Source organism: Lagenorhynchus albirostris, chromosome 10 (assembly GCF_949774975.1).
Source record: "Lagenorhynchus albirostris chromosome 10, mLagAlb1.1, whole genome shotgun sequence".
NCBI classification, from domain to species: domain Eukaryota; kingdom Metazoa; phylum Chordata; class Mammalia; order Artiodactyla; family Delphinidae; genus Lagenorhynchus; species Lagenorhynchus albirostris.
In genome coordinates, this window is record NC_083104.1 from 91,747,515 (window position 1) to 91,761,094 (window position 13,580).

At 44.8% G+C, this 13,580-nt stretch overlaps 1 protein-coding gene across 12 annotated transcripts in view; it reads left to right on the forward strand.

Moving 5' to 3' along the window:
- ATXN1 (ataxin 1) overlaps positions 1-13,580 on the forward strand; it is a 399,420-nt gene that overhangs the window by 9,459 nt on the left and 376,381 nt on the right. For 2 of the 12 annotated variants that reach the window (XM_060163630.1, XM_060163636.1), the window contains one exon: positions 13,481-13,565. The exons of the other annotated variants lie outside the window; for them this stretch is intronic. The gene's annotated coding sequence lies outside the window, so the exon portion shown is untranslated. The remainder of the gene's footprint in view (positions 1-13,480; positions 13,566-13,580) is intronic. 12 annotated transcript variants of the gene reach the window in all.

A 13,580-nucleotide genomic window follows, 5' to 3' on the forward strand; every position in this document is an offset into this window, starting at 1 on the left:
TTGTGTGGGAAATTGAGAAATCGCCGAGAGGTTTTTTTAAAGCTCGGATTCAAGTATTTCTCTTTTTGATTTATTTGGTTTATGAAGTAGCCTACCTCTGACTTTGTGGATGGTTGATTATTGTGTGTGTTGGGCTTGGGCCTGATCATTTTAATTGTCACCTGTACTTCAAGCTGGTGAGAAAGTTTTGCTACCAAATGTTTATCTTAAGTCATGTTTTAGGTTATTGTTGTAGTATGACCCTTGTGTAGGGAGACGGGCTCGTTTGTTTGGTAGCAACCCGCATTTGTTGGATCTCGAATTTCTCTGTGTCTGTTTGGATTTTACAACTTCCTGATTTCTTCATGTACAGTAAATTTTTCTCATCTGGAGAGTCATGCAGACCCAGGGTGGATGCAGGGTTGATGACTCATGGTTCACTGTGGAAGGGAAGACAAGAGGAGAGTGCCTACTTGAAATCAGGAGACGGTGGAAGTTAGTTAGAAGTTGGGGCAATAAGGGCTTGGGAACACTGGTATTCGCAACCGGAGGAGATTGTGAAATAGATCCCTTCTTTCTGTTTGCCTTGGGAGGAGTCCTGCTCCAAGCTGTGGAAATAGACTAGTTCAGAGGTTCCCGAGCCTGGCTGGGCACCAGAATCACCGGGAGAGGTTAAAAAAAATAGAACAGGGGCTCCACCCTAGATCTGCTGAATCAAAGTGAGCCTTAATGGTCTCTTGGAGTCATAGTGATGTTCCACAGCTTTGGCAAAGGCTGGATCGGGTGGTCTCTGGGCGGCTCTTCCTGAGTCATGTGGGATTTCCTTACTTGGTGAGATACACAGTCCACTTTTACCAAACCTCACATACAAAACTCTGGATTTTCAGCTAACGTATAAGAGGTGAACACTTGCTTTATCAAAATGTTCATTTTGAAACTGATTCAGTAGATTTCTTTAAATAAAGAACCCCCCCAAACCCCCCCACCAACTCCAGGCTTCTAAGATCCAGTGTTTAACTTCCATAGAAATTCCATGGTGTTTGAGATAAGAGCGCAGGGCTCTGGAACCAGCCTGTCTGAATTTAAAATCTAGAGCTGCCTCTGTGAACTTGGGCAGTCCTGTAACCTTCCTATGCCTCAGTTTCTTCTGTGTAAGTTGGAGATAATATTAGACGTTTCTCTAGGGCTGCTGTGAGGATGGAATGACGTAATGTTTGTACACTGAGCAGAGTAGTACCTGGTATATGGTTTATGATCCATGAACCTGTGCTGTCACTGTGAACCTGTGACTTGTCTTGACAGGATGATTGTAATGTTCTTGTTTGGTGACGGTTGCTTCTCAACCATACATGACTCGGAATAAGTAAATATCCCTGTACCTTGGTCTTTGGACCAACATTGTAGACATTTGCAGCCCTGCAAAGCCAACGGGTCTTTTATTTATTTTTCGGAACTTTGTGTTAGTCTACCTTGATTCCTGATGCAGGTTGCCTGTGTATTGTTTTTATATCGTAGGATGAACTGCTGAGTTGCAGGCATAAGTGACGTTACTTGTGGTCTGAGTAAAAACACACACATACCTGAATGCCGGAAGTACTGTGCCTCAGAAAGGGGGGTCAGTAAAGTCCTACTGGGGGGCGAGGCAGGGGAGAGAGAGGAAGTTATCATACACATTCTATCCTTGTGAAATATGGAACTGGGTACTTTACATTTTATGGGCTGTGGGTTAGGGAAAGCGTCTTTCAAAGGAGATAGAACAACTCTAGAATTCTGTGCAGAGTTAAGCCTCATAAGGTCTACAAGTGTCAGCTCCGTTGAAAGGGGTGCGATGTCTTCTTGCTAATTTCTCTCTTCGGGGTATTATCCATTTTAGGCAGAAAATCCTCACCTTGAAGTTTTGGGGGAAGTGGCTTAATTGCATATGTGGTTAACACACATGCAATTTTTTCAACCTGTGGTGTTTAAAGAGAATCATGTGTTAAAACAGGAATGTCTCAAGAATTTATTGTGAAAAAAACGGGCAGCAAACAGTCCTATCTCTTGGTCAGTATGTGTAGCTTATTGAGAAGAGATCCAGGTTTTTATAGTACATAGTACAGTATATTAAGTGTCATAGGAATACTCATATTACTGACAAAGCAGTACAGAGTCACCTTGAGTTTTAAGCAGCTGACATTTCCTAGGCTCGCAGTTAAAGGAAGCTTATAAGCATTAGCTAAACGTTTTGCATAAATAGTGGCCTCATTACAGTCCTCACAATTTGATGGCTAAGTGTAAGCAAGGAAACAGTATCATTCACGTTGTACTCTGTTATACTCATTAAGGTTTTTTCTTTTTTTAAAAAAATAAAATAAAACCTAGATTACAGTTATTTCTGGTTCTGGCTGTTTTATCAATACAGTACAGCTCTAGCAGTTTCTGACCTACCCCATTCACAGGCACTGTCTATGTAAAGAAGTGATTCACTCATTTATTCACTGTGTATTTTTTTTTTACTACTGCACAGAGTGAGTAAGAGCTACTAGGAGGAGGTTATATACTTCGTGGTCAAGTAGGGGGAGGAAGAAATGCTCTGAAATAACTAATACAAGGCAGAATGGGGTGGGTTGTACTTACTGGGGCAGGTTCTAACACAGAAGGAATTCAGAAGAATGATGCTGAGTAGGATGATGGGGAAAGACTTGGAGGAGGAGGGACAGTTTGAGTTGAGCTCTGAAGACTGGTTAGCATTTCTGTGGGAAGAGATGGAGAGTGTGAGGGTGACCGTTTCAGTGCCAGGGCCATAACAAGCAAGTGCATGGTATGTAATTGATGAGGCCATTGAGGCAGAAACCCAGGTGCCGGTGGACATCTGAGTTCCTGGAGTCCAGCAGACAGTAGAGTGTGGGAATAAGATTACTGAGAGGTCCGGTCTGGAGATAAATTTGGAGGAGCCATTGGCATGAAAGTGATCTTTGAGATTGGGCTTTGGGTTCTTGCGCCTGGCAGGAAGTTTGACAGGCAGGCGGGATGAGTATATTTCAGTGATGACGTCAGCCAGAGTGGAATATGTAGAGGGGGAAGTAAGAGGCAGTGGAGGCAGCAGAAATGGAGCATTGGTGTGGCACAGCCTTTGTATGTTTCCTGTTTAAGACCTGGGGTGAAGGGAGGGAGGATGGAGAAATTGGGATGATGCACAGGGTGGGTAATGGCGGGGGGGCGGGGGGCGTCTTCCCTAGACACTCAGGCACCTTGGAAACTCAGGGCTGAGCTTTAGCTCAATGAAATCTTATTGAAACCTTTATTCTTTAAGACCTTTAAAAAAAATAGAAACTTGAGCTAATTTTAGCCAGATCTAATGTGTGTGTATAAAAATGAAGGCTGCTTTTGAAATTCACATGCAGTATCTCTTTTCATTTAAACAAATGATCCCTCTATTTTCCTCTAAACAGTTTTATTAAGAAGATTTTCAGTGAAGCCCTGTACACATTAACAACGAGTCCAGCTTTGCCTTTGATCTTTTCCACCGTGGATTTATTTATCTCATGTGATATGCGTAAATCACATTATGCCACCTACTTGACTTTGGAGCAGTTGTTCATTTGTGGCAATTCATTTCTTGTACTTTGATAAATCACATTAATATGGGTGTGTTTCATAACTTTAGTGTGGACTCTTAAATGTTATTTGAGTGTGTGTGTGTTTGTGTGTATACGTGTGTGTATATATATACATATATATGTATTTCCAGCTACTAGTCACAGTTTTCTGAAAAATTTGGCTTCTCATTTATACTTTATAGAAAATGTAGAGTTAGTGAGCCTTGGCTCTGGGGAGAAAGACTACATAGCTCAAAGTGAAGGAGAAAGCTGGACATTATCTGGTTATATTGCTGTTATTGGGGAGTCAGTCTTAATATAATGAAGGAATATTTGAGGATTATTTAAGATATTTTTTTAACCTGAGTTTTTTTTTTTTTTTTTTTGCGGTACGCAGGCCTCTCACTGTTGTGGCCTCTCCCGTTGCGGAGCACAGGCTCCGGACGCACAGGCTCAGAGGCCATGGCTCACGGGCCCAGCCGCTCCGCGGCATGTGGGATCTTCCCGGACCGGGGCACGAACCCGCGTCCCCTGCATCGGCAGGCGGACTCCCAACCACTGCGCCACCAGGGAAGCCCCCTAACCTGAGTTATTTTTGATGGGGTGTCTGTAGTCCCCTAAATGGCCCAGAATGAGGCTGTGACTTACCTACCTTTCATAAAAGACAAGAAGGTTAGGACAGGAGTGACAGGAATGGAGAAAACAACTCAACAACTCCAGGGGGCAGACCATGCTGTCTGCAAAGATTCAATGAGCATCTAATATGTGAGAGGCATTATGCCAGCAAGACCCTAAAGGAAATATGGAGATGATCAATGGTCCACACTTTCTGTGTATTAACTCTTTGAATCTTCACTGCAATCCTTTGGGGTAGGCACTGCTATTATCTGCATTTCACAGGTGAGGAAACTGAAGCACAGAGAGGTTAAGTCACTTGCCCAAGACCGCTCAGCTGTTAAGTGGTAGAGTCATGCTGGGACTCCAGCCTGTATTCTTTTTTTTTTTTAATTTATTTATTTTTTATTTTTGGCTGCATTGGGTCTTCGTTGCTGTGTGCAGGCTTTCTCTAGTTGTGGCGAGTGGGGGCTACTCTTCGTTGTGGTGCATGGGCTTCTCATCGCAGTGGCTTCTCTTTTTGTGGAGCACGGGCTCTAGGCGTGCAGGTTTCAGTAGTTGTGGCGCACGGGCTTAGTTGCTCCGCGGCATGTGGGATCTTCCCAGACCAGGGCTCGAACCCATGTCCCCTGCATTGGCAGGCGGATTCTTAACCACTGTGCCATCAGGGAATCCCCCAGCCTGTATTCTTTGTTTTTTTTTTTTGTTTTGTTTTTGTTTGTTTTTTTTTGCGGTACGCGGGCCTCTCACCGCCGTGGCCTCTCTCGTTGCGGAGCGCAGGCTCCGGACGCGTAGGCTCAGCGGCCATGGCTTATGGGCCCAGCCGCTCTGCGGCATGTGGGATCCTCCCGGACCAGGGCACGAACCCGTGTCCCCTGCATCAGCAGGCAGACTCTCAACCACTGCGCCACCAGGGAAGCCCCCAGCCTGTATTCTTAACTGCTGCCATGCACTGTCTCTCAAGCCCTCAGCCCCTTCTTGTAAGGCAAGGTGTGCCCAGGAGTAGTATTTAAAGACCCACAGCAGAGGTGCGGCCGGCTCTCAGAGGTCAGGATCAGAGAAGGTTCGTGGACGATGAGCCCTCCTTTTCCAGGTGTGCCTGTCTGTTCAGGGTCACATACAGGCTGTCTTTGCTGTGTTGTTTCCCTTTTTTTCACTCTTTGTCCTCCTCCCTGAGATTCCGACGCACTTTCAATAATTATTAATTGAAGAAAATGATGACCATGGCATATGCTTATCTGTGTTTCAGGGGATTGGCTTAAGTTGGGCTCCAAATGTTTGGTGTCCAGTGATGAACTTTTGACTCTTGAAAGTGAGGTGATGAACTTTTGACTCTTGAAAGCGTTTCACTGGGTCAGTGCTCAGTTTGCAAGGTTTGCCCGATAGGAACTATTTCTCTCTGCAGTTTGATAGATGGTGGGTGGCACCCAGTCCAACTCAAAGAAACATGGGGTGAAAGGAGGTCACACTTAAGTCAGGGAGGCCATCGGGAAGCTCAGAGCTTGTATCCCCCCCCCCCCACCTCTGCCCCTCCTGTCCCTTCATCTCTGGTCCCTGCCCCTCCCAGGCTCATTTTCTCACCTTCACTGGACCAGTGATGAGTCTTGACCAACTCATGTCAGAAAGATAGAGGGGCTCCCCTGGTGGCGCAGTGGTTGAGAGTCTGCCTGCCGATGCAGGGGACATGGGTTCATGCCCTGGTCCGGGAAGATATCCCACAGGCCGCGGAGCGGCTGGGCCCATGAGCCATGGCTGCTGAACCTGCGCGTCCGGAGCCTGTGCTCAAGGATAGAGAAGAAAGATCACTTTTCTCTTAGGCTGCCCAGGGAAAACTAAGAGTCTGTCTTTCTTACAGTTGAAGAATGTAAGTGATGATCATTTCGTAACGTGTAGAACCATCAAATCGCTCTGTTGTGCCCTTGGATCTAACAGAGTGCTGTAGGTCAATTATACTTCCATAAAAGAAAGAAAATTACCAAGGATATTTTTTAAAAAAATGTCTTCAGAGGCAAGTCTTGCTTTATAGACACACGGAACAGGAGGATTCGGGATTTGCCCTCTGTGCACACGCGGATGGCAGCCCCAGCCTTCATCCGAGCTGTAATCATACGTGATGCATTTTATTTACAGATTAGGAGGCTCTGACTCTGACATATGACTAACGGGGAAGCTCCTCCCTTACAGCAGTTGTATGTCATCTGCTTCAGAGAACTAATTGCTTGGCAATTCCCCTTTGGTAATTCCCTCTTTATTTTCTGATGAGTTACTTAACAGTGACGGGCTTGTTGAGCGGAGCGTTGAGTTTAATGTGTGCTCCAGAAACTCCACTGTAGGCCTGGGGGATATGTTTTTCGAATTCTGTTTAGCTTTACTGAAGGAACACTGAAACCATTATATGGCCTGTTAATATTTCACTCAATACGAGGTTAAACGCTGAGCGGTGTGCAGTTTTCCAAAAGAAATAAAAACCAGGCTTCTTTTTTTCAGTGTGCCCCTTTGCATTCGAAAATTATTAAAAAGGAATTTAATATTCATAGACTGTTTAATCCACTTTTTCAAAATAAGATTTCAAATGGAGTAGCTTTCCAGGACACCACAGCGTGAGTGGGGGTGTGGTAGAAAGCTGTTGGGCGGTTTTTGGGGAGACCGAGTTTCTTTTAACTGCCCTGCTGCAAGGTGAGATGGCCCACCCACTCTACCTTGCTGGGCCTCAGTTTCCCCATTTACAGGAAAGAAAGCGGGTGAAAGAAGTGATCGCTCGGGCCTCTTCTATCTCTAACACGGCACAGTCCCATGAATAGATTTTATTGTAATTCTTTCTCTCGGTTGCCCCCACCCTCCCCCAGAGACCTTTGCTCTGTCAAACATCATTAGCTGTTGTTTGACTTTGTTCGGTTTTGTATCTAATTAGAATTTACATTTTCAGCTATTATCGTGTCATTATTTATAAAGTAAGTCGTAAGGGGTGCCTAAAATCATTTATCACCCCATCCCTATTAGTTTCGTACCTTACCGCTTCCTCGGCTCCTTTTTCCTCTTCTTGCTACCATGCCCCAAACAACATCCATTTCTGGAGTGGCTGTGTTATAACTGGAAGGAATCTTTCTGCTAATTATGGAATAATTTTTTGTAAGGAGAGCGCAGAAGCTCAGCTCTTTGCAGTAGCATCGAGGGTCACATTCTGCTTTTAATTTACAAGTAGAAATCCTTTGGATGTCATTTGGTTTTACCTGCAGGTGCAGAGTTGAGGCTCGAGGTAATTCGTTTTTTCTTCTGCATCAACTTTCCCAGTTAGTGTGCATAGCATTACTTGGTCCTGTTGGTTCATTTGTAAACCGTTCATACTGATGTCTCTTGACTCATTGAATAGTGTTTTTCGGCAGCCAGTGCAAATAGAAGAGGTGACATTTAAGAGTGTTTCGTCTTGTTGTTTTGTTTGTTTCATAGGCAGAGAGGAAGGGAAGAGGCAATAGGGGTGTTAAAAGTGAGGGCTTTGAAGACAGGGAGGTTAAGGTTTGAATTCTAGCCCTGGCTCCTTAGCTGTGTGTCCCAGGCCACATTTCTTAAATCTCTGATCCTCAGTTTTCTCATCTGTAAAATGGGGATGATGACAAGGTCTATCTTACAGGATTGCTGGAAGGATCAAATGAGCATTCACTGTATATTGCCTGTGGTAGGATCTCAGTACATAATTTAAAGAAAAGAAAGGAGAGAAAAGTATAGAATTTAAGGGCTGGAAAAAAAAAAACAAGAACTAAGGAAAGAGTTGTATCTTTGGGGGTACTCAGGGTAGGAGGAGCCCTTCACAGTCCTTCGTGGGCAGGTTTGAATTCCAGACGGACCATTGAAACTTGGGAGGGCCTGGACCGCCTTCCCTGTTTTGGGTGTGATGTTCTACTGAAGGTCCACCTGCTCCACAGAAGAGGGTGTTAGTTGCTGTGCAATGGATAGAAATATTACATTTTAAACATCTGTTGTCTATACTTTACTACAATAAGAGAAAACCAATGAAAGCAAAAGTTCCCTTTGATTCCACCATCCCAGTCCATAAGTCACTGTTAGGTGTTGTCTTTTAGTTCTTGACAATTTAACATATATCTTTTTTCACTTTTGCTTTTTCTATTTAGCATAAACATTCTGGTTTGCAACCTAGACTGGACAGTTATCCTTTGCAAAGATTATATAATATACCATCAAGTTGTTTTCTCTTCATTTAGGTTTTGTATTTTTTGTGGACATTCGAGTTGGTTCTAATTGTTTACTATTATAAAACTGCAGTGATTACCTTTGTACACTTAAGTATTTTCTTAGGATACAGTCACGTCAGATGGCTTATTCCTAGACGGAGGGGCCTTGCTCTGAACTGCTTTGTAAAAGACAACATTTACATTGTTACTGATGATATATGACTATGTCTTGCTTCAACCTGATTAATTATGGGACTTACTCTTTTTTGGCTAATTTAATAGGCTTCTTGGTTTTAAAATTTGCATTCCTTTGATCCCTCTCAGTCGCAGAACATTTCCATCTGTGTTTACTTACTGATTTTCTTTTATATAATTAGCAAACGGGGAGTCTTGATAATTTCTCATCTGTGCCTATGAGCTCTTTGTGTGCTCTAGAAATTGATCTTTCTTAAAGTCATATGTACTGCAGCTGTTTCCCCAGTCCGATTGTTTTTCATTTGGATTCTCTGACTTTTTGTTGTATGAAAGTCCAAGATTTTCTATGATGTCTCTTTTCTTCTGTGATCATACCCAGGGCCAGCCTGGAAGGAAGAAGGGAGATGACTGCAGCTCACATTCTGTGCCTGGCCGGCCAGCGGCTCGGCTTGGCTGGAATAGTCCTCATTCTCAACTGCTCACCGCTCCCCTGTTGAACACCAGGGAACCGCTCCTTGTTGAAACCCTAGTACTTTTCTACTGCCGAGGGCCCCTTTCTACTTTCTTTCCCACCTGTTCCTCACTCCTTGACCTTGATCCATCCTGGGCCAGTCTCCTAGATGTCTCGTCTCCTCTGCCCACCTTTGGGGCTCTCCGCCCTGTGTTGCTGACCCCCGTTTCTCTCGGGGAGCCCTGCCGTGGGGGCCTTGCTGGAGGCCTGGCAGCCTCCCTCCCGTGGGCCTGGAGAGATAGGAGTTCCAGGCTTGGCGAGGTTGAACCCTTCTTCGAGGATCCTGGGTTGGGCTCTTCACACCTTCTGCTCACTTAGTCCGACAGGCCACCTGCTGAGGAGTGAGCTTCGCGGGTTTGATTTTCATCCAGGTTAGACTGAGGGGCCCACTGCTGCCCAGCTTCCCTTGCTATTGTAGCTCTTCCCTGGAGAGAGCTCTGCGGGCAGGAGGGCAGGGGCATTTTCCCCGGTATGGAGCTCTGGGGGAGTCTGGTCTCCAGACCTGAACTGGGACCAGTGGCCCTGCTGGGTTGCAGTGGTTTAGGATGTGCTGTCCCTCCTCAATGGCCTTTCTCAATGTGCACTTGTTCTGGTCCAACCCGTTTTCCTCTCCGAGGCCAAAGTGAACATTTCTTACTCTTAGACATCTGTCTGCATCTCTGTTTCACCTCCTTGGTTTTTCATTGAAGTTCTGAATCCTTAACCTGGCCCAGCAGCTTTGGGGTCCCTTGCTTATCTCCCCAGCACTGTCACTCATCTGTTGCCCCTTCTTTGCTTCAGTCATTTAGCATTTCCTCTTTCAAAGTGCCCTGTCCTTTCTTATTATGTTCCAGCTTTTAGTCGTGCTGTTCTCCTTCCTTGACATCCAACTACCCACCTCTATCTGTGTGGCTAACTTTGAATCTTGGTTTAGAGTCCTTTCCTCGGGCAGCCGAGGGACTAGTCCTGTGCTGCCTGTCGGGGATTCCCAGAGCCCCCTGCTGTTCTTCTCGTGTTGTAACATTTTGCACCTCTTTTCCCAGCTCAGTGACAGCAGGGACAGCAAGGACTGTTTCCCCCCTCCCCCCACCAACCATTCTTGGCATTTGGCATCCAGTAGGGCTGCAATCAATGTAAGCATTTCCCCTACGGTGTGGGTTTGTATGATGCAAATTGGATGCAATTCCATCTCTTTATATAGACCATGACTTACAGGACTGTGGTCTGGAGCCAGCCCTGGGGCCTAGTGGACCACAGTGGTGGAAAAAGCTATGGCATCTGTTGAATACCTTTGTGCATTAAAGAATGAGTGATAAAGGTGACCAAAATTTATAAAAGGGCTCTGCTCAGGAGAAAGAAAAGCCTAGTGACGAATTTTCTGGAACAAAAGCTATACGGAATAGATTGCTGGATTTGCTCAGTGATATTTAAATTTTATAGCACTACACTTATAACCACACCAAACACTATTATCATTGAACTTCAACACAGGAAACAAAATTACCGTGTTTTTGAATGTCTAAAACTGTCTTTCTTTGCAATGAAAAAATTCCTGTTGGATTTCGATGATGTGAGGATTCTTAGAAACATCGCTAACCTGTGGGATGAATGAGTGGATTTGAGGTTCACCTCCTAAACACCTGTTCTCTGCTTTGATCAGTCTCCCTCATGTGCTCTTGTGACCCTGCTCTCTGATTCAGGTGAAAGTTCTTGGTGGGATAATTTTCCCAAGGAGATCATTTTATCTGGAAGAGAGTAGTTCTGGAGTCTTAAGCAAGGTTGGTCAAGTGGAGGTAAAGCACGCCATGGACCAGGGAGCCCTGAAACCCTCCTCTGCGTGACCCCGCCCAGGAGGAATGGGGCTGGTGGGGTCTGACCGTGGTGTCCCTGCCCCTTTGAGTTGGCGGGGACAACCTCCTCTCTCTTGCACATGAGTTCGTCTAGAAGTTGCCCTGTTGGTGGTGGGTGAAAATACCATTTCCAGGGAGAGGGTGTTCATTGGTGATCACTGACGTGAGGGTCTGCATGCTTCTGATGGAGGTTCTGACAGGTATGGAAAAGGGTCTGACATTAGAACCGAGGCCTGGGCCCATTGTCCACTGCAGCGCCCCAAAGCCCTTTCTACCTCGCTCTGTTCTGGCAAGTTCCAAATGGGGGCAGAAAGGACTCTGGATGAATTTTGTTTTGATTGTTCTTCCCCTTTTCAAGGCTCCGTGCTGTAATCCAGACCATTGAGAAGTATGACCCCAAGTTGTGGCTTTTTTGGGAAGACAGTCTTTTTATAAGGAGCTGGGAAAAGAATGTTTCTCTTTGGCTGCTGGCTCTGGTGCCTGCTCTGACACTTTTCATAAGATTAGCAGTTTTGTTCCTTTTGTAAGTGGTCGTAGGCCCATAAGACAAGTTACCTATTATTTGTTGACAGGAGAAAAGATTATCTAGTTTTTATTTAGAAATCTTCTTCCATAAAACCTTGTTTTCTGTTGCATTTGAAAGAAATACAGTGATAGCATCTAAGTCCAAATTTTGGTGTTTTACTTTGGCTTTCCTGTTCTGCTGAAGCCTCTGTAACCCTTTGTACCTCTCTGTACTCTTCAGAAGGAACAGGTTATATATTTTTTTTCCATCTCAGAGTCATCCAAATGAACAGGACTGTTTTAACAATCTGTATAAACCAGGGGGAAGACTACTTTTTCTTTTTTTTTTTCCCTCCCAGCAAGCTTTAGATCCATTTTGGTCATCCTAGAGATTAGAACAGGCCAATGTGAGTAAGAAGCAATGTGAAATGAAGAAATATTTTTGCATGTGTCCTTGAAACATGGGTCTTACCCAGGAGTATTGAGCCTTCTCCAAACAAAACTCTGGAAGTCACAGTTCATATCATCTTTAAGCCCTGGAGAGAGGGTTATTAATCTATGAAAATGAACAAACACTAGCTGTTTGCTATTCTGCTGTGCAGAGAACATTCAATGACCTGACTAATCTCAGAGTTTCTTTCTCTAAATGCTGCACTTTTTACTCTTTACCCTGAAGTCTCAGGAAATGATTTCCTTAAAAAAATTTTTTTAAACTTTTCCATTTTAAATGTGCAGGGTCTTCAAAGACTTCACTGGGATGGAAGTCCTGTGTTTTCCTGTTTCTTTTATAGGACTAGTCACAACTACCCTTTTCTCTTGGTGGTGTTTTGCAGTCTGGGCCTCCGATTTAGTAAACATAGCCCTAAGGACCACAGTCATCTGGACCGTGTGCAGTGGCTAGTGTGTCATGGGTCCATCTCAACTGATAATAGCATATCACAGGAGTCAGAGTGCCTCGTATGACTGGTTGCCCTGGGGAGTCGTAATGATTCCCTAGAGCAGAGAGTATCCTCTTCCTTTTCTAGAGGAGGAAACAAAACCTAAGAGGTTGACAGATTTGCTAGGTTTCAGGGTTAAACACACATGGCTTGTGCTGTCACCTGGGCCTTCCAACCTGTATGAAGTTCAGTGCTTTCTCCATCACTTTCTGAAGCCGAGATCCCCCAGGCCTTATGCAGTTGTGACTCTGAATCTGTAGACTGAAAAGACAGAACTTTGCTTCATCGAAGGGGCCTAATAGAGCAGTTTTGAGATGGAGCTGGGAAGATGGAGAAAGACAAGAGTAGAGCCCCTTGAATGTACACCATTCCCTCTTATAAATTTTGACGTTAGTTTTTGTAGTGCCTAAGCTTGAACTTGACGGATGGGTAGAGAGTGTTTTTTCTTCTGCAGCCACTACACCTTTAAAGTTAAGCTTCTTGAGCTATATTTCCTTTAATGCACCAGTGTCAGCAAAGTTAAAAACATCAGGAAATTGTATTGATCTCATCCATGGAATCTTGAAAACTGATGCCATCTTCTCTGGGAAGTTCTTTCCTATGTGGGTGGGAAGGCATTACAGTCAGGTCACTTCCATATTGGTAGGTCCCTCCTGTCTTTCTGCTGGATGCTACAAAAGAGGGCAGAGGAAGCTCACGCAGCCCCCTGTGAATCAGAGGTATGCCTCCTGGTCTGGAGAGAGCCAGTGTGAGACACTGAGTTGCTTTCATGATGAGTATCTGCTGTCCTAGGACATCTAGCAGTTAATCTTTTAGTAAAAATCACCATCCATCTCTTGATGCCAGAAGCACGTATAATAACTGTTATGAAGCCTTTTCTGTCTCTGCAGAAGTAATTGGTGCTGACGACCGTGCTGTTGGTTTCAGAAATACTTGGAATCTGATTCTCTTTGAGGCTTACGGAAGCTAGATTTTGTATGTGGAGTCCTCCTCAGTGATTCTGCAAACCAGACAAAGGCCATCTCTCTTGTAGGCCTCCTCCCGGCAATCTCTTTACAGCTTTTTCCTAGGAGTCAAGGCGCTATAGCCTAGCTGGGGAGTTTTGCTTGGTGACGGAGTAGCTAAGAATGTTTCTCTCTAACAGGTCACAGAGAGCGCTGGTGGACGTCTCTCCTTGCCCCAAGATCTTCGGTGGAAGTCCACGGGACTTGGTGTCTGTGCCGTTCAAAGTATATATGAACTCG